The sequence below is a fragment of the Nerophis lumbriciformis genome, linkage group LG27, assembly GCF_033978685.3.
Source record: "Nerophis lumbriciformis linkage group LG27, RoL_Nlum_v2.1, whole genome shotgun sequence".
In the NCBI taxonomy this organism is placed as follows: domain Eukaryota; kingdom Metazoa; phylum Chordata; class Actinopteri; order Syngnathiformes; family Syngnathidae; genus Nerophis; species Nerophis lumbriciformis.
The window spans coordinates 15787549-15803024 of record NC_084574.2 but is presented as its reverse complement, the minus strand read 5'-3'; the positions used below and the strand labels follow the sequence as shown (position 1 = coordinate 15803024).

Genomic DNA, 15476 nt, shown 5'->3' with positions numbered 1-15476 from the left:
CTTAAAAACCCATTCATGTTATAACTTGTATATTTGGAAATAGAACAAAAACAAATTAAACTGATGCCTATTGTTTTTTGGCTAAGTACCAGAACCCGTAGTGCCCATTAAACTAAGGTGAGATGATACTTGGCTAAAATCCGTGGATCTTTGTAAGGTGCTGCAGCATTGCTTGTGAATGTGACTGGATACCATCAGTTGTTGGTTAACTAAAGTGTCACCTTGAAACCGAGTGTTACCTTGGTGTGGCTGGGAATGGGGTCGGCCAAAGTATGTTCAGCCTGCAGATCACTCTTGTTTCTCTTCAAGTCGCATAAATCTTTCGCTTTTTACTAAAGATTTCCGTGGGGAGGAACAACAAGATTAAAACTAAATTTTTAAATGTCCTGTAAAGCAGGACTTGCCTACCTGTGAAAACATTAACAATGAGTGGAATGTGACTGTTGCAATGTTAGGTGTGCAGTTGCAACTATACAAAGGATACAGCCAGTGGTGAACATGTGGTAATGAAATGATCCGGTGTCATTTAAAATCTGTGGACCTTTGTAAGGTGCTGCAGCATTGCTTGTGAATGTCCCTGGATACCGTCAGTTGTTGGTTAACTAAAGTGTCACCTTGACCGTGTGTTACCTTGGTGTGGCCGGGAATGGGGTCGGCCAAAGTACGTTGAGCCTGCAGAACACTCTTGTTTCTCTTCAAGTCGCATAAATCTTTCGCCTTTTACTAAAGATTTCCGTGGGGAGGAACAACAAGAGTATAACTAAATTTTTGAATGCCCTGTGATAACAATGAGCATAGGTTGACTGTTGCAACAATACCAAGGGTACAGCCAGTGGTAAACATGCGGTAATGAATGGATCCGGTCTGATTTAAAACTTTTAAGTTCCTTGCCAACATTCAGGTCCTCGGTCAATTGACCAGTGCTTTTCTTTTTGAACTTTTTACAATCCACTTGATTTCATCGGGGGAAAGTAAATTTATTTGAACTGTTTTGGTTTTTCAAAATTTAAAACCGTAAAATGTGTTGAACATCAACAAAATGCACCCTGTGAGTGAAAACAGTAGTCTTGCAGATGACTTCCTCTCAGCAATTGTTAGAATGTTAAGACTATACTTTCAGGGATCATTTCTAAAGATGTTGTCTTGAGAAATGTGTTTCTAAAGTGTAAGGTTTTGCTAACCATGATGATGAGATGAGATGTTTCTTCCTGAACATGAAGCTGACATAGAATAATGATTCTGTCATGTGTTCTTTGTCATTGATGATTGTTCTTTGCTTCTTAATGAGGTTAGGAAGGAAGGAATATGTTCAGAGTGGTTACCTGCATCTTTAATAAGAAAGTCTTGAAAATGTATGGCTTATTGCTAAAATGTTACTCTTTGATTAAAGCATTCTCAGTTGGTTATGAGGAGACTAGTCTTCCAATGAACAGTGGCAACAAATCGTACGACCGCATGGCACTTAAAAACCCATTCATGTTATAACTTGTATATTTGGAAATAGAACAAAAACAAATTAAACTGATGCCTATTGTTTTTTGGCTAAGTACCAGAACCCGTAGTGCCCATTAAACTAAGGTGAGATGATACTTGACTAAAATCCGTGGATCTTTGTAAGGTGCTGCAGCATTGCTTGTGAATGTGACTGGATACCATCAGTTGTTGGTTAACTAAAGTGTCACCTTGAAACCGTGTGTTACCTTGGTGTGGCTGGGAATGGGGTCGGCCAAAGTATGTTCAGCCTGCAGATCACTCTTGTTTCTCTTCAAGTCGCATAAATCTTTCGCCTTTTACTAAAGATTTCCGTGGGGAGGAACAACAAGAGTAAAACTAAATTTTTAAATGTCCTGTAAAGCAGGACTTGCCTACCTGTGAAAACATTAACAATGAGTGGAGTGTGACTGTTGCAACTATACAAAGGATACAGCCAGTGGTGAACATGTGGTAATGAAATGATCCGGTGTCATTTAAAATCTGTGGACCTTTGTAAGGTGCTGCAGCATTGCTTGTGAATGTCCCTGGATACCATCAGTTGTTGGTTAACTAAAGTGTCACCTTGAAACCGTGTGTTACCTTGGTGTGGCTGGGAATGGGGTCGGCCAAAGGATGTTCAGCCTGCAGATCACTCTTGTTTCTCTTCAAGTCGCATAAATCTTTCGCCTTTTACTAAAGATTTCCGTGGGGAGGAACAACAAGAGTAAAACTAAATTTTTAAATGTCCTGTAAAGCAGGACTTGCCTACCTGTGAAAACATTAACAATGAGTGGAGTGTGACTGTTGCAATGTTAGGTGTGCAGTTGCAACTATACAAAGGATACAGCCAGTGGTGAACATGTGGTAATGAAATGATCCGGTGTCATTTAAAATCTGTGGACCTTTGTAAGGTGCTGCAGCATTGCTTGTGAATGTCCCTGGATACCATCAGTTGTTGGTTAACTAAAGTGTCCCCATGAAACCGTGTGTTACCTTGGTGTGGCCGGGAATGGGGTCGGCCAAAGTACGTTCGGCCTGCAGATCACTCTTGTTTCTCTTCAAGTCGCATAAATCTTTCGCCTTTTACTAAAGATTTCCGTGGGGAGGAACAAGAGTAAAACTAAATTTTTAAATGTCCTGTAAAGCAGGACTTGCCTACCTGTGAAAACAATAACAATGAGCATAGGTTGACTGTTGCAACAATACCAAGGGTACAGCCAGGTTGACTGTTGCAACAATACCAAGGGTACAGCCAGTGGTAAACATGCGGTAATGAATGGATCCGGTCTGATTTAAAACTTTTAAGTTCCTTGCCAACATTCAGGTCCTCGGTCAATTGACCAGTGCTTTTCTTTTTGAACTTTTCACAATCCACTTGATTTCATCGGGGGAAAGTAAATTTATTTGAACTGTTTTGGTTTTTCAAAATTTAAAACCGTAAAATGTGTTGAACATCAACAAAATGCACCCTGTGAGTGAAAACAGTAGTCTTGCAGATGACTTCCTCTCAGCAATTGTTAGAATGTTAAGACTATACTTTCAGGGATCATTTCTAAAGATGTTGTCTTGAGAAATGTGTTTCTAAAGTGTAAGGTTTTGCTAACCATGATGATGAGATGAGATGTTTCTTCCTGAACATGAAGCTGACATAGAATAATGATTCTGTCATGTGTTCTTTGTCATTGATGATTTTTCTTTGCTTCTTAATGAGTTTAGGAAGGAAGGAATATGTTCAGAGTGGTTACCTACATCTTTAATAAGAAAGTCTTGAAAATGTATGGCTTATTGCTAAAATGTTACTCTTTGATTAAAGCATTCTCAGTTGGATATGAGGAGACTAGTCTTCCAATGAACAGTGGCATCAAATCGTACGACCGCATGGCACTTAAAAACCCATACATGTTATAACTTGTATATTTGGAAATAGAAGAAAAACAAATTAAACTGATGCCTATTGTTTTTTGGCTAAGTACCAGAACCCGTAGTGCCCATTAAACTAAGGTGAGATGATACTTGACTAAAATCCGTGGATCTTTGTAAGGTGCTGCAGCATTGCTTGTGAATGTGACTGGATACCATCAGTTGTTGGTTAACTAAAGTGTCACCTTGACACCGTGTGTTACCTTGGTGTGGCTGGGAATGGGGTCGGCCAAAGTACGTTCAGCCTGCAGATCATTCTTGTTTCTCTTCAAGTCGCATGAATCTTTCGCCTTTTACTAAAGATTTCCGTGGGGAGGAACAACAAGATTAAAACTAAATTTTTAAATGTCCTGTAAAGCAGGACTTGCCTACCTGTGAAAACATTAACAATGAGTGGAGTGTGACTGTTGCAATGTTAGGTGTGCAGTTGCAACTATACAAAGGATACAGCCAGTGGTGAACATGTGGTAATGAAATGATCCGGTGTCATTTAAAATCTGTGGACCTTTGTAAGGTGCTGCAGCATTGCTTGTGAATGTCCCTGGATACCGTCAGTTGTTGGTTAACTAAAGTGTCACCTTGACCGTGTGTTACCTTGGTGTGGCCGGGAATGGGGTCGGCCAAAGTACGTTGAGCCTGCAGAACACTCTTGTTTCTCTTCAAGTCGCATAAATCTTTCGCCTTTTACTAAAGATTTCCGTGGGGAGGAACAACAAGAGTATAACTAAATTTTTGAATGCCCTGTGATAACAATGAGCATAGGTTGACTGTTGCAACAATACCAAGGGTACAGCCAGTGGTAAACATGCGGTAATGAATGGATCCGGTCTGATTTAAAACTTTTAAGTTCCTTGCCAACATTCAGGTCCTCGGTCAATTGACCAGTGCTTTTCTTTTTGAACTTTTTACAATCCACTTGATTTCATCGGGGGAAAGTAAATTTATTTGAACTGTTTTGGTTTTTCAAAATTTAAAACCGTAAAATGTGTTGAACATCAACAAAATGCACCCTGTGAGTGAAAACAGTAGTCTTGCAGATGACTTCCTCTCAGCAATTGTTAGAATGTTAAGACTATACTTTCAGGGATCATTTCTAAAGATGTTGTCTTGAGAAATGTGTTTCTAAAGTGTAAGGTTTTGCTAACCATGATGATGAGATGAGATGTTTCTTCCTGAACATGAAGCTGACATAGAATAATGATTCTGTCATGTGTTCTTTGTCATTGATGATTGTTCTTTGCTTCTTAATGAGGTTAGGAAGGAAGGAATATGTTCAGAGTGGTTACCTGCATCTTTAATAAGAAAGTCTTGAAAATGTATGGCTTATTGCTAAAATGTTACTCTTTGATTAAAGCATTCTCAGTTGGTTATGAGGAGACTAGTCTTCCAATGAACAGTGGCAACAAATCGTACGACCGCATGGCACTTAAAAACCCATTCATGTTATAACTTGTATATTTGGAAATAGAACAAAAACAAATTAAACTGATGCCTATTGTTTTTTGGCTAAGTACCAGAACCCGTAGTGCCCATTAAACTAAGGTGAGATGATACTTGACTAAAATCCGTGGATCTTTGTAAGGTGCTGCAGCATTGCTTGTGAATGTGACTGGATACCATCAGTTGTTGGTTAACTAAAGTGTCACCTTGAAACCGTGTGTTACCTTGGTGTGGCTGGGAATGGGGTCGGCCAAAGTATGTTCAGCCTGCAGATCACTCTTGTTTCTCTTCAAGTCGCATAAATCTTTCGCCTTTTACTAAAGATTTCCGTGGGGAGGAACAACAAGAGTAAAACTAAATTTTTAAATGTCCTGTAAAGCAGGACTTGCCTACCTGTGAAAACATTAACAATGAGTGGAGTGTGACTGTTGCAACTATACAAAGGATACAGCCAGTGGTGAACATGTGGTAATGAAATGATCCGGTGTCATTTAAAATCTGTGGACCTTTGTAAGGTGCTGCAGCATTGCTTGTGAATGTCCCTGGATACCATCAGTTGTTGGTTAACTAAAGTGTCACCATGAAACCGTGTGTTACCTTGGTGTGGCCGGGAATGGGGTCGGCCAAAGTACGTTCGGCCTGCAGATCACTCTTGTTTCTCTTCAAGTCGCATAAATCTTTCGCCTTTTACTAAAGATTTCCGTGGGGAGGAACAACAAGAGTAAAACTAAATTTTTAAATGTCCTGTAAAGCAGGACTTGCCTACCTGTGAAAACAATAACAATGAGCATAGGTTGACTGTTGCAACAATACCAAGGGTACAGCCAGTGGTAAACATGCGGTAATGAATGGATCCGGTCTGATTTAAAACTTTTAAGTTCCTTGCCAACATTCAGGTCCTCGGTCAATTGACCAGTGCTTTTCTTTTTGAACTTTTTACAATCCACTTGATTTTATCGGGGGAAAGTAAATTTATTTGAACTGTTTTGGTTTTTCAAAATTTAAAACCGTAAAATGTGTTGAACATCAACAAAATGCACCCTGTGAGTGAAAACAGTAGTCTTGCAGATGACTTCCTCTCAGCAATTGTTAGAATGTTAAGACTATACTTTCAGGGATCATTTCTAAAGATGTTGTCTTGAGAAATGTGTTTCTAAAGTGTAAGGTTTTGCTAACCATGATGATGAGATGAGATGTTTCTTCCTGAACATGAAGCTGACATAGAATAATGATTCTGTCATGTGTTCTTTGTCATTGATGATTGTTCTTTGCTTCTTAATGAGTTTAGGAAGGAAGGAATATGTTCAGAGTGGTTACCTACATCTTTAATAAGAAAGTCTTGAAAATGTATGGCTTATTGCTAAAATGTTACTCTTTGATTAAAGCATTCTCAGTTGGATATGAGGAGACTAGTCTTCCAATGAACAGTGGCAACAAATCGTACGACCGCATGGCACTTAAAAACCCATACATGTTATAACTTGTATATTTGGAAATAGAAGAAAAACAAATTAAACTGATGCCTATTGTTTTTTGGCTAAGTACCAGAACCCGTAGTGCCCATTAAACTAAGGTGAGATGATACTTGACTAAAATCCGTGGATCTTTGTAAGGTGCTGCAGCATTGCTTGTGAATGTGACCGGATACCATCAGTTGTTGGTTAACTAAAGTGTCACCTTGAAACCGTGTGTTACCTTGGTGTGGCTGGGAATGGGGTCGGCCAAAGTATGTTCAGCCTGCAGATCACTCTTGTTTCTCTTCAAGTCGCATAAATCTTTCGCCTTTTACTAAAGATTTCCGTGGGGAGGAACAACAAGAGTAAAACTAAATTTTTAAATGTCCTGTAAAACAGGACTTGCCTACCTGTGAAAACATTAACAATGAGTGGAGTGTGACTGTTGCAATGTTAGGTGTGCAGTTGCAACTATACAAAGGATACAGCCAGTGGTGAACATGTGGTAATGAAATGATCCGGTGTCATTTAAAATCTGTGGACCTTTGTAAGGTGCTGCAGCATTGCTTGTGAATGTCCCTGGATACCGTCAGTTGTTGGTTAACTAAAGTGTCACCTTGACCGTGTGTTACCTTGGTGTGGCCGGGAATGGGGTCGGCCAAAGTACGTTGAGCCTGCAGAACACTCTTGTTTCTCTTCAAGTCGCATAAATCTTTCGCCTTTTACTAAAGATTTCCGTGGGGAGGAACAACAAGAGTATAACTAAATTTTTGAATGCCCTGTGATAACAATGAGCATAGGTTGACTGTTGCAACAGTACCAAGGGTACAGCCAGTGGTAAACATGCGGTTATGAATGGATCCGGTCTGATTTAAAACTTTTAAGTTCCTTGCCAACATTCAGGTCCTCGGTCAATTGACCAGTGCTTTTCTTTTTGAACTTTTTACAATCCACTTGATTTCATCGGGGGAAAGTAAATTTATTTGAACTGTTTTGGTTTTTCAAAATTTAAAACCGTAAAATGTGTTGAACATCAACAAAATGCACCCTGTGAGTGAAAACAGTAGTCTTGCAGATGACTTCCTCTCAGCAATTGTTAGAATGTTAAGACTATACTTTCAGGGATCATTTCTAAAGATGTTGTCTTGAGAAATGTGTTTCTAAAGTGTAAGGTTTTGCTAACCATGATGATGAGATGAGATGTTTCTTCCTGAACATGAAGCTGACATAGAATAATGATTCTGTCATGTGTTCTTTGTCATTGATGATTGTTCTTTGCTTCTTAATGAGGTTAGGAAGGAAGGAATATGTTCAGAGTGGTTACCTGCATCTTTAATAAGAAAGTCTTGAAAATGTATGGCTTATTGCTAAAATGTTACTCTTTGATTAAAGCATTCTCAGTTGGTTATGAGGAGACTAGTCTTCCAATGAACAGTGGCAACAAATCGTACGACCGCATGGCACTTAAAAACCCATTCATGTTATAACTTGTATATTTGGAAATAGAACAAAAACAAATTAAACTGATGCCTATTGTTTTTTGGCTAAGTACCAGAACCCGTAGTGCCCATTAAACTAAGGTGAGATGATACTTGACTAAAATCCGTGGATCTTTGTAAGGTGCTGCAGCATTGCTTGTGAATGTGACTGGATACCATCAGTTGTTGGTTAACTAAAGTGTCACCTTGAAACCGTGTGTTACCTTGGTGTGGCTGGGAATGGGGTCGGCCAAAGTATGTTCAGCCTGCAGATCACTCTTGTTTCTCTTCAAGTCGCATAAATCTTTCGCCTTTTACTAAAGATTTCCGTGGGGAGGAACAACAAGAGTAAAACTAAATTTTTAAATGTCCTGTAAAGCAGGACTTGCCTACCTGTGAAAACATTAACAATGAGTGGAGTGTGACTGTTGCAATGTTAGGTGTGCAGTTGCAACTATACAAAGGATACAGCCAGTGGTGAACATGTGGTAATGAAATGATCCGGTGTCATTTAAAATCTGTGGACCTTTGTAAGGTGCTGCAGCATTGCTTGTGAATGTCCCTGGATACCATCAGTTGTTGGTTAATTAAAGTGTCACCTTGAAACCGTGTGTTACCTTGCTGTGGCCGGGAATGGGGTCGGCCAAAGTACGTTGAGCCTGCAGAACACTCTTGTTTCTCTTCAAGTCGCATAAATCTTTCGCCTTTTACTAAAGATTTCCGTGGGGAGGAACAACAAGAGTATAACTAAATTTTTGAATGCCTTGTGATAACAATGAGCATAGGTTGACTGTTGCAACAATACCAAGGGTACAGCCAGTGGTAAACATGCGGTAATGAATGGATCCGGTCTGATTTAAAACTTTTAAGTTCCTTGCCAACATTCAGGTCCTCGGTCAATTGACCAGTGCTTTTCTTTTTGAACTTTTTACAATCCACTTGATTTCATCGGGGGAAAGTAAATTTATTTGAACTGTTTTGGTTTTTCAAAATTTAAAACCGTAAAATGTGTTGAACATCAACAAAATGCACCCTGTGAGTGAAAACAGTAGTCTTGCAGATGACTTCCTCTCAGCAATTGTTAGAATGTTAAGACTATACTTTCAGGGATCATTTCTAAAGATGTTGTCTTGAGAAATGTGTTTCTAAAGTGTAAGGTTTTGCTAACCATGATGATGAGATGAGATGTTTCTTCCTGAACATGAAGCTGACATAGAATAATGATTCTGTCATGTGTTCTTTGTCATTGATGATTGTTCTTTGCTTCTTAATGAGGTTAGGAAGGAAGGAATATTTTCAGAGTGGTTACCTGCATCTTTAATAAGAAAGTCTTGAAAATGTATGGCTTATTGCTAAAATGTTACTCTTTGATTAAAGCATTCTCAGTTGGTTATGAGGAGACTAGTCTTCCAATGAACAGTGGCAACAAATCGTACGACCGCATGGCACTTAAAAACCCATTCATGTTATAACTTGTATATTTGGAAATAGAACAAAAACAAATTAAACTGATGCCTATTGTTTTTTGGCTAAGTACCAGAACCCGTAGTGCCCATTAAACTAAGGTGAGATGATACTTGGCTAAAATCCGTGGATCTTTGTAAGGTGCTGCAGCATTGCTTGTGAATGTGACTGGATACCATCAGTTGTTGGTTAACTAAAGTGTCACCTTGAAACCGTGTGTTACCTTGGTGTGGCTGGGAATGGGGTCGGCCAAAGTATGTTCAGCCTGCAGATCACTCTTGTTTCTCTTCAAGTTGCATAAATCTTTCGCCTTTTACTAAAGATTTCCGTGGGGAGGAACAACAAGATTAAAACTAAATTTTTAAATGTCCTGTAAAGCAGGACTTGCCTACCTGTGAAAACATTAACAATGAGTGGAGTGTGACTGTTGCAATGTTAGGTGTGCAGTTGCAACTATACAAAGGATACAGCCAGTGGTGAACATGTGGTAATGAAATGATCCGGTGGACCTTTGTAAGGTGCTGCAGCATTGCTTGTGAATGTCCCTGGATACCATCAGTTGTTGGTTAACTAAAGTGTCACCTTGAAACCGTGTGTTACCTTGGTGTGGCCGGGAATGGGGTCGGCCAAAGTACGTTGAGCCTGCAGAACACTCTTGTTTCTCTTCAAGTCGCATAAATCTTTCGCCTTTTACTAAAGATTTCCGTGGGGAGGAACAACAAGAGTATAACTAAATTTTTGAATGCCCTGTGATAACAATGAGCATAGGTTGGCTGTTGCATCAATACCAAGGGTACAGCCAGTGGTAAACATGCGGTAATGAATGGATCCGGTCTGATTTAAAACTTTTAAGTTCCTTGCCAACATTCAGGTCCTCGGTCAATTGACCAGTGCTTTTCTTTTTGAACTTTTTACAATCCACTTGATTTCATCGGGGGAAAGTAAATTTATTTGAACTGTTTTGGTTTTTCAAAATTTAAAACCGTAAAATGTGTTGAACATCAACAAAATGCACCCTGTGAGTGAAAACAGTAGTCTTGCAGATGACTTCCTCTCAGCAATTGTTAGAATGTTAAGACTATACTTTCAGGGATCATTTCTAAAGATGTTGTCTTGAGAAATGTGTTTCTAAAGTGTAAGGTTTTGCTAACCATGATGATGAGATGAGATGTTTCTTCCTGAACATGAAGCTGACATAGAATAATGATTCTGTCATGTGTTCTTTGTCATTGATGATTGTTCTTTGCTTCTTAATGAGGTTAGGAAGGAAGGAATATGTTCAGAGTGGTTACCTGCATCTTTAATAAGAAAGTCTTGAAAATGTATGGCTTATTGCTAAAATGTTACTCTTTGATTAAAGCATTCTCAGTTGGTTATGAGGAGACTAGTCTTCCAATGAACAGTGGCAACAAATCGTACGACCGCATGGCACTTAAAAACCCATTCATGTTATAACTTGTATATTTGGAAATAGAACAAAAACAAATTAAACTGATGCCTATTGTTTTTTGGCTAAGTACCAGAACCCGTAGTGCCCATTAAACTAAGGTGAGATGATACTTGACTAAAATCCGTGGATCTTTGTAAGGTGCTGCAGCATTGCTTGTGAATGTGACTGGATACCATCAGTTGTTGGTTAACTAAAGTGTCACCTTGAAACCGTGTGTTACCTTGGTGTGGCTGGGAATGGGGTCGGCCAAAGTATGTTCAGCCTGCAGATCACTCTTGTTTCTCTTCAAGTCGCATAAATCTTTCGCCTTTTACTAAAGATTTCCGTGGGGAGGAACAACAAGAGTAAAACTAAATTTTTAAATGTCCTGTAAAGCAGGACTTGCCTACCTGTGAAAACATTAACAATGAGTGGAGTGTGACTGTTGCAACTATACAAAGGATACAGCCAGTGGTGAACATGTGGTAATGAAATGATCCGGTGTCATTTAAAATCTGTGGACCTTTGTAAGGTGCTGCAGCATTGCTTGTGAATGTCCCTGGATACCATCAGTTGTTGGTTAACTAAAGTGTCACCTTGAAACCGTGTGTTACCTTGGTGTGGCTGGGAATGGGGTCGGCCAAAGGATGTTCAGCCTGCAGATCACTCTTGTTTCTCTTCAAGTCGCATAAATCTTTCGCCTTTTACTAAAGATTTCCGTGGGGAGGAACAACAAGAGTAAAACTAAATTTTTAAATGTCCTGTAAAGCAGGACTTGCCTACCTGTGAAAACATTAACAATGAGTGGAGTGTGACTGTTGCAATGTTAGGTGTGCAGTTGCAACTATACAAAGGATACAGCCAGTGGTGAACATGTGGTAATGAAATGATCCGGTGTCATTTAAAATCTGTGGACCTTTGTAAGGTGCTGCAGCATTGCTTGTGAATGTCCCTGGATACCATCAGTTGTTGGTTAACTAAAGTGTCACCATGAAACCGTGTGTTACCTTGGTGTGGCCGGGAATGGGGTCGGCCAAAGTACGTTCGGCCTGCAGATCACTCTTGTTTCTCTTCAAGTCGCACAAATCTTTCGCCTTTTACTAAAGATTTCCGTGGGGAGGAACAACAAGAGTAAAACTAAATTTTTAAATGTCCTGTAAAGCAGGACTTGCCTACCTGTGAAAACAATAACAATGAGCATAGGTTGACTGTTGCAACAATACCAAGGGTACAGCCAGTGGTAAACATGCGGTAATGAATGGATCCGGTCTGATTTAAAACTTTTAAGTTCCTTGCCAACATTCAGGTCCTCGGTCAATTGACCAGTGCTTTTCTTTTTGAACTTTTTACAATCCACTTGATTTCAACGGGGGAAAGTATATTTATTTGAACTGTTTTGGTTTTTCAAAATTTAAAACCGTAAAATGTGTTGAACATCAACAAAATCCACCCTGTGAGTGAAAACAGTAGTCTTGCAGATGACTTCCTCTCAGCAATTGTTAGAATGTTAAGACTATACTTTCAGGGATCATTTCTAAAGATTTTGTCTTGAGAAATGTGTTTCTAAAGTGTAAGGTTTTGCTAACCATGATGATGAGATGAGATGTTTCTTCCTGAACATGAAGCTGACATAGAGTAATGATTCAGTCATGTGTTCTTTGTCATTGATGATTGTTCTTTGCTTCTTAATGAAGTTAGGAAGGAAGGAATATGTTCAGAGTGGTTACCTACATCTTTAATAAGAAAGTCTTGAAAATGTATGGCTTATTGCTAAACTGTTACTCTTTGATTAAAGCATTCTCAGTTGGATATGAGGAGACTAGTCTTCCAATGAACAGTGGCAACAAATCGTACGACCGCATGGCACTTAAAACCCATACATGTTATGACTTGTACATTTGGAAATAGAAGGAAAACAAATTAAACTGATGCCTATTGTTTTTTGGCTAAGTACCAGAACCCGTAGTGCCCATTAAACTAAGGTGAGATGATACTTGACTAAAATCCGTGGATCTTTGTAAGGTGCTGCAGCATTGCTTGTGAATGTGACTGGATACCATCAGTTGTTGGTTAACTAAAGTGTCACCTTGAAACCGTGTGTTACCTTGGTGTGGCCGGGAATGGGGTCGGCCAAAGTATGTTCAGCCTGCAGATCACTCTTGTTTCTCTTCAAGTCGCATACATCTTTTGCCTTTTACTAAAGATTTCCGTGGGGAGGAACAACGAGAGTAAAACTAATTTTTTAAATGTCCTGTAAAGCAGGACTTGCCTACCTGTGAAAACAATAACAACGAGTGGAGTGTGACTGTTGTAATGTTAGGTGTGCAGTTGCAACTATACAAAGGATACAGCCAGTGGTAAACATGTGGTAATGAAAGGATCCGGTGTCATTTGAAATCTGTGGACCTTTGTAAGGTGCTGCAGCATTGCTTGTGAATGTCCCTGGATACCATCAGTTGTTGGTTAACTAAAGTGTCACCTTGAAACCGTGTGTTACCTTGGTGTGGCTGGGAATGGGGTCGGCCAAAGTATGTTCAGCCTGCAGATCACTCTTGTTTCTCTTCAAGTCGCATAAATCTTTCGCCTTTTACTAAAGATTTCCGTGGGGAGGAACAACAAGAGTAAAACTAAATTTTTAAATGTCCTGTAAAGCAGGACTTGCCTACCTGTGAAAACATTAACAATGAGTGGAGTGTGACTGTTGCAATGTTAGGTGTGCAGTTGCAACTATACAAAGGATACAGCCAGTGGTGAACATGTGGTAATGAAATGATCCGGTGTCATTTAAAATCTGTGGACCTTTGTAAGGTGCTGCAGCATTGCTTGTGAATGTCCCTGGATACCATCAGTTGTTGGTTAACTAAAGTGTCACCTTGAAACCGTGTGTTACCTTGGTGTGGCTGGGAATGGGGTCGGCCAAAGTATGTTCAGCCTGCAGATCACTTTTGTTTCTCTTCAAGTCGCATAAATCTTTCGCCTTTTACTAAAGGTTTCCGTGGGGAGGAACAACAAGAGTAAAACTAAATTTTTAAATGTCCTGTAAAGCAGGACTTGCCTACCTGTGAAAACATTAACAATGAGTGGAGTGTGACTGTTGCAATGTTAGGTGTGCAGTTGCAACTATACAAAGGATACAGCCAGTGGTGAACATGTGGTAATGAAATGATCTGGTGTCATTTAAAATCTGTGGACCTTTGTAAGGTGCTGCAGCATTGCTTGTGAATGTCCCTGGATACCATCAGTTGTTGGTTAACTAAAGTGTCACCATGAAACCGTGTGTTACCTTGGTGTGGCCGGGAATGGGGTCGGCCAAAGTACGTTCGGCCTGCAGATCACTCTTGTTTCTCTTCAAGTCGCATAAATCTTTCGCCTTTTACTAAAGATTTCCGTGGGGAGGAACAACAAGAGTAAAACTAAATTTTTAAATGTCCTGTAAAGCAGGACTTGCCTACCTGTGAAAACAATAACAATGAGCATAGGTTGACTGTTGCAACAATACCAAGGGTACAGCCAGTGGTAAACATGCGGTAATGAATGGATCCGGTCTGATTTAAAACTTTTAAGTTCCTTGCCAACATTCAGGTCCTCGGTCAATTGACCAGTGCTTTTCTTTTTGAACTTTTTACAATCCACTTGATTTCATCGGGGGAAAGTAAATTTATTTGAACTGTTTTGGTTTTTCAAAATTTAAAACCGTAAAATGTGTTGAACATCAACAAAATGCACCCTGTGAGTGAAAACAGTAGTCTTGCAGATGACTTCCTCTCAGCAATTGTTAGAATGTTAAGACTATACTTTCAGGGATCATTTCTAAAGATTTTGTCTTGAGAAATGTGTTTCTAAAGTGTAAGGTTTTGCTAACCATGATGATGATGAGATGAGATGTTTCTTCCTGAACATGAAGCTGACATAGAATAATGATTCTGTCATGTGTTCTTTGTCATTGATGATTGTTCTTTGCTTCTTAATGAGTTTAGGAAGGAAGGAATATGTTCAGAGTGGTTACCTACATCTTTAATAAGAAAGTCTTGAAAATGTATGGCTTATTGCTAAAATGTTACTCTTTGATTAAAGCATTCTCAGTTGGATATGAGGAGACTAGTCTTCCAATGAACAGTGGCAACAAATCGTACGACCGCATGGCACTTAAAAACCCATACATGTTATAACTTGTATATTTGGAAATAGAAGAAAAACAAATTAAACTGATGCCTATTGTTTTTTGGCTAAGTACCAGAACCCGTAGTGCCCATTAAACTAAGGTGAGATGATACTTGACTAAAATCCGTGGATCTTTGTAAGGTGCTGCAGCATTGCTTGTGAATGTGACTGGATACCATCAGTTGTTGGTTAACTAAAGTGTCACCTTGAAACCGTGTGTTACCTTGGTGTGGCTGGGAATGGGGTCGGCCAAAGTATGTTCAGCCTGCAGATCACTCTTGTTTCTCTTCAAGTCGCATAAATCTTTCGCCTTTTACTAAAGATTTCCGTGGGGAGGAACAACAAGAGTAAAACTAAATTTTTAAATGTCCTGTAAAACAGGACTTGCCTACCTGTGAAAACATTAACAATGAGTGGAGTGTGACTGTTGCAATGTTAGGTGTGCAGTTGCAACTATACAAAGGATACAGCCAGTGGTGAACATGTGGTAATGAAATGATCCGGTGTCATTTAAAATCTGTGGACCTTTGTAAGGTGCTGCAGCATTGCTTGTGAATGTCCCTGGATACCGTCAGTTGTTGGTTAACTAAAGTGTCACCTTGACCGTGTGTTACCTTGGTGTGGCCGGGAATGGGGTCGGCCAAAGTACGTTGAGCC

At 39.5% G+C, this 15476-nt stretch overlaps 31 non-coding genes and 1 pseudogene across 31 annotated transcripts; all 32 read left to right on the top strand.

Annotated features, from left to right (window-relative positions):
* The first annotated feature begins 290 nt into the window (after positions 1-290).
* On the top strand, positions 291-401 carry LOC140680070 (U5 spliceosomal RNA). Its single transcript, XR_012051361.1, has one exon. It is a non-coding gene; the product is annotated as a U5 spliceosomal RNA (small nuclear RNA).
* A 278-nt stretch (positions 402-679) lies between these two features.
* LOC133570323 (U5 spliceosomal RNA) lies at positions 680-793 on the top strand. The gene has a single exon (XR_009810098.2). It is a non-coding gene; the product is annotated as a U5 spliceosomal RNA (small nuclear RNA).
* Positions 794-1104: 311 nt separating this feature from the next.
* Positions 1105-1319, top strand: LOC133570434 (small nucleolar RNA U3). Its single transcript, XR_009810201.1, has one exon. It is a non-coding gene; the product is annotated as a small nucleolar RNA U3 (small nucleolar RNA).
* Positions 1320-1749: 430 nt separating this feature from the next.
* LOC140680019 (U5 spliceosomal RNA) lies at positions 1750-1862 on the top strand. Its single transcript, XR_012051311.1, has one exon. It is a non-coding gene; the product is annotated as a U5 spliceosomal RNA (small nuclear RNA).
* A 260-nt stretch (positions 1863-2122) lies between these two features.
* Positions 2123-2235, top strand: LOC140680018 (U5 spliceosomal RNA). Its single transcript, XR_012051310.1, has one exon. It is a non-coding gene; the product is annotated as a U5 spliceosomal RNA (small nuclear RNA).
* Positions 2236-2517: 282 nt separating this feature from the next.
* On the top strand, positions 2518-2625 carry LOC140680067 (U5 spliceosomal RNA; annotated as a pseudogene).
* Positions 2626-3000: 375 nt separating this feature from the next.
* On the top strand, positions 3001-3215 carry LOC140679997 (small nucleolar RNA U3). Its single transcript, XR_012051291.1, has one exon. It is a non-coding gene; the product is annotated as a small nucleolar RNA U3 (small nucleolar RNA).
* A 432-nt stretch (positions 3216-3647) lies between these two features.
* Positions 3648-3758, top strand: LOC140680056 (U5 spliceosomal RNA). Its single transcript, XR_012051348.1, has one exon. It is a non-coding gene; the product is annotated as a U5 spliceosomal RNA (small nuclear RNA).
* A 278-nt stretch (positions 3759-4036) lies between these two features.
* On the top strand, positions 4037-4150 carry LOC140680083 (U5 spliceosomal RNA). The gene has a single exon (XR_012051374.1). It is a non-coding gene; the product is annotated as a U5 spliceosomal RNA (small nuclear RNA).
* A 311-nt stretch (positions 4151-4461) lies between these two features.
* Positions 4462-4676, top strand: LOC140680107 (small nucleolar RNA U3). Its single transcript, XR_012051398.1, has one exon. It is a non-coding gene; the product is annotated as a small nucleolar RNA U3 (small nucleolar RNA).
* Positions 4677-5106: 430 nt separating this feature from the next.
* On the top strand, positions 5107-5219 carry LOC133570351 (U5 spliceosomal RNA). The gene has a single exon (XR_009810125.1). It is a non-coding gene; the product is annotated as a U5 spliceosomal RNA (small nuclear RNA).
* A 260-nt stretch (positions 5220-5479) lies between these two features.
* On the top strand, positions 5480-5592 carry LOC133570346 (U5 spliceosomal RNA). Its single transcript, XR_009810120.2, has one exon. It is a non-coding gene; the product is annotated as a U5 spliceosomal RNA (small nuclear RNA).
* Positions 5593-5932: 340 nt separating this feature from the next.
* On the top strand, positions 5933-6147 carry LOC133570424 (small nucleolar RNA U3). The gene has a single exon (XR_009810191.2). It is a non-coding gene; the product is annotated as a small nucleolar RNA U3 (small nucleolar RNA).
* Positions 6148-6577: 430 nt separating this feature from the next.
* LOC140680008 (U5 spliceosomal RNA) lies at positions 6578-6690 on the top strand. Its single transcript, XR_012051300.1, has one exon. It is a non-coding gene; the product is annotated as a U5 spliceosomal RNA (small nuclear RNA).
* A 278-nt stretch (positions 6691-6968) lies between these two features.
* On the top strand, positions 6969-7082 carry LOC140680082 (U5 spliceosomal RNA). Its single transcript, XR_012051373.1, has one exon. It is a non-coding gene; the product is annotated as a U5 spliceosomal RNA (small nuclear RNA).
* A 311-nt stretch (positions 7083-7393) lies between these two features.
* LOC133570441 (small nucleolar RNA U3) lies at positions 7394-7608 on the top strand. Its single transcript, XR_009810208.1, has one exon. It is a non-coding gene; the product is annotated as a small nucleolar RNA U3 (small nucleolar RNA).
* A 430-nt stretch (positions 7609-8038) lies between these two features.
* Positions 8039-8151, top strand: LOC133570347 (U5 spliceosomal RNA). Its single transcript, XR_009810121.2, has one exon. It is a non-coding gene; the product is annotated as a U5 spliceosomal RNA (small nuclear RNA).
* Positions 8152-8431: 280 nt separating this feature from the next.
* On the top strand, positions 8432-8545 carry LOC140680059 (U5 spliceosomal RNA). Its single transcript, XR_012051351.1, has one exon. It is a non-coding gene; the product is annotated as a U5 spliceosomal RNA (small nuclear RNA).
* A 311-nt stretch (positions 8546-8856) lies between these two features.
* Positions 8857-9071, top strand: LOC140679976 (small nucleolar RNA U3). Its single transcript, XR_012051270.1, has one exon. It is a non-coding gene; the product is annotated as a small nucleolar RNA U3 (small nucleolar RNA).
* Positions 9072-9503: 432 nt separating this feature from the next.
* Positions 9504-9614, top strand: LOC140680049 (U5 spliceosomal RNA). Its single transcript, XR_012051341.1, has one exon. It is a non-coding gene; the product is annotated as a U5 spliceosomal RNA (small nuclear RNA).
* A 264-nt stretch (positions 9615-9878) lies between these two features.
* On the top strand, positions 9879-9992 carry LOC133570325 (U5 spliceosomal RNA). The gene has a single exon (XR_009810100.2). It is a non-coding gene; the product is annotated as a U5 spliceosomal RNA (small nuclear RNA).
* A 311-nt stretch (positions 9993-10303) lies between these two features.
* Positions 10304-10518, top strand: LOC133570311 (small nucleolar RNA U3). The gene has a single exon (XR_009810088.2). It is a non-coding gene; the product is annotated as a small nucleolar RNA U3 (small nucleolar RNA).
* A 430-nt stretch (positions 10519-10948) lies between these two features.
* LOC133570376 (U5 spliceosomal RNA) lies at positions 10949-11061 on the top strand. Its single transcript, XR_009810148.2, has one exon. It is a non-coding gene; the product is annotated as a U5 spliceosomal RNA (small nuclear RNA).
* Positions 11062-11321: 260 nt separating this feature from the next.
* On the top strand, positions 11322-11434 carry LOC133570356 (U5 spliceosomal RNA). The gene has a single exon (XR_009810129.1). It is a non-coding gene; the product is annotated as a U5 spliceosomal RNA (small nuclear RNA).
* A 280-nt stretch (positions 11435-11714) lies between these two features.
* On the top strand, positions 11715-11827 carry LOC133570357 (U5 spliceosomal RNA). The gene has a single exon (XR_009810130.2). It is a non-coding gene; the product is annotated as a U5 spliceosomal RNA (small nuclear RNA).
* Positions 11828-12167: 340 nt separating this feature from the next.
* LOC133570426 (small nucleolar RNA U3) lies at positions 12168-12382 on the top strand. The gene has a single exon (XR_009810193.2). It is a non-coding gene; the product is annotated as a small nucleolar RNA U3 (small nucleolar RNA).
* A 431-nt stretch (positions 12383-12813) lies between these two features.
* On the top strand, positions 12814-12925 carry LOC133570335 (U5 spliceosomal RNA). Its single transcript, XR_009810110.2, has one exon. It is a non-coding gene; the product is annotated as a U5 spliceosomal RNA (small nuclear RNA).
* A 279-nt stretch (positions 12926-13204) lies between these two features.
* Positions 13205-13317, top strand: LOC133570365 (U5 spliceosomal RNA). The gene has a single exon (XR_009810137.1). It is a non-coding gene; the product is annotated as a U5 spliceosomal RNA (small nuclear RNA).
* A 280-nt stretch (positions 13318-13597) lies between these two features.
* LOC140680072 (U5 spliceosomal RNA) lies at positions 13598-13710 on the top strand. Its single transcript, XR_012051363.1, has one exon. It is a non-coding gene; the product is annotated as a U5 spliceosomal RNA (small nuclear RNA).
* Positions 13711-13990: 280 nt separating this feature from the next.
* On the top strand, positions 13991-14103 carry LOC140680017 (U5 spliceosomal RNA). Its single transcript, XR_012051309.1, has one exon. It is a non-coding gene; the product is annotated as a U5 spliceosomal RNA (small nuclear RNA).
* Positions 14104-14443: 340 nt separating this feature from the next.
* LOC140679992 (small nucleolar RNA U3) lies at positions 14444-14661 on the top strand. The gene has a single exon (XR_012051286.1). It is a non-coding gene; the product is annotated as a small nucleolar RNA U3 (small nucleolar RNA).
* Positions 14662-15091: 430 nt separating this feature from the next.
* Positions 15092-15204, top strand: LOC140680007 (U5 spliceosomal RNA). The gene has a single exon (XR_012051299.1). It is a non-coding gene; the product is annotated as a U5 spliceosomal RNA (small nuclear RNA).
* The last annotated feature ends 272 nt before the right edge of the window (positions 15205-15476 follow it).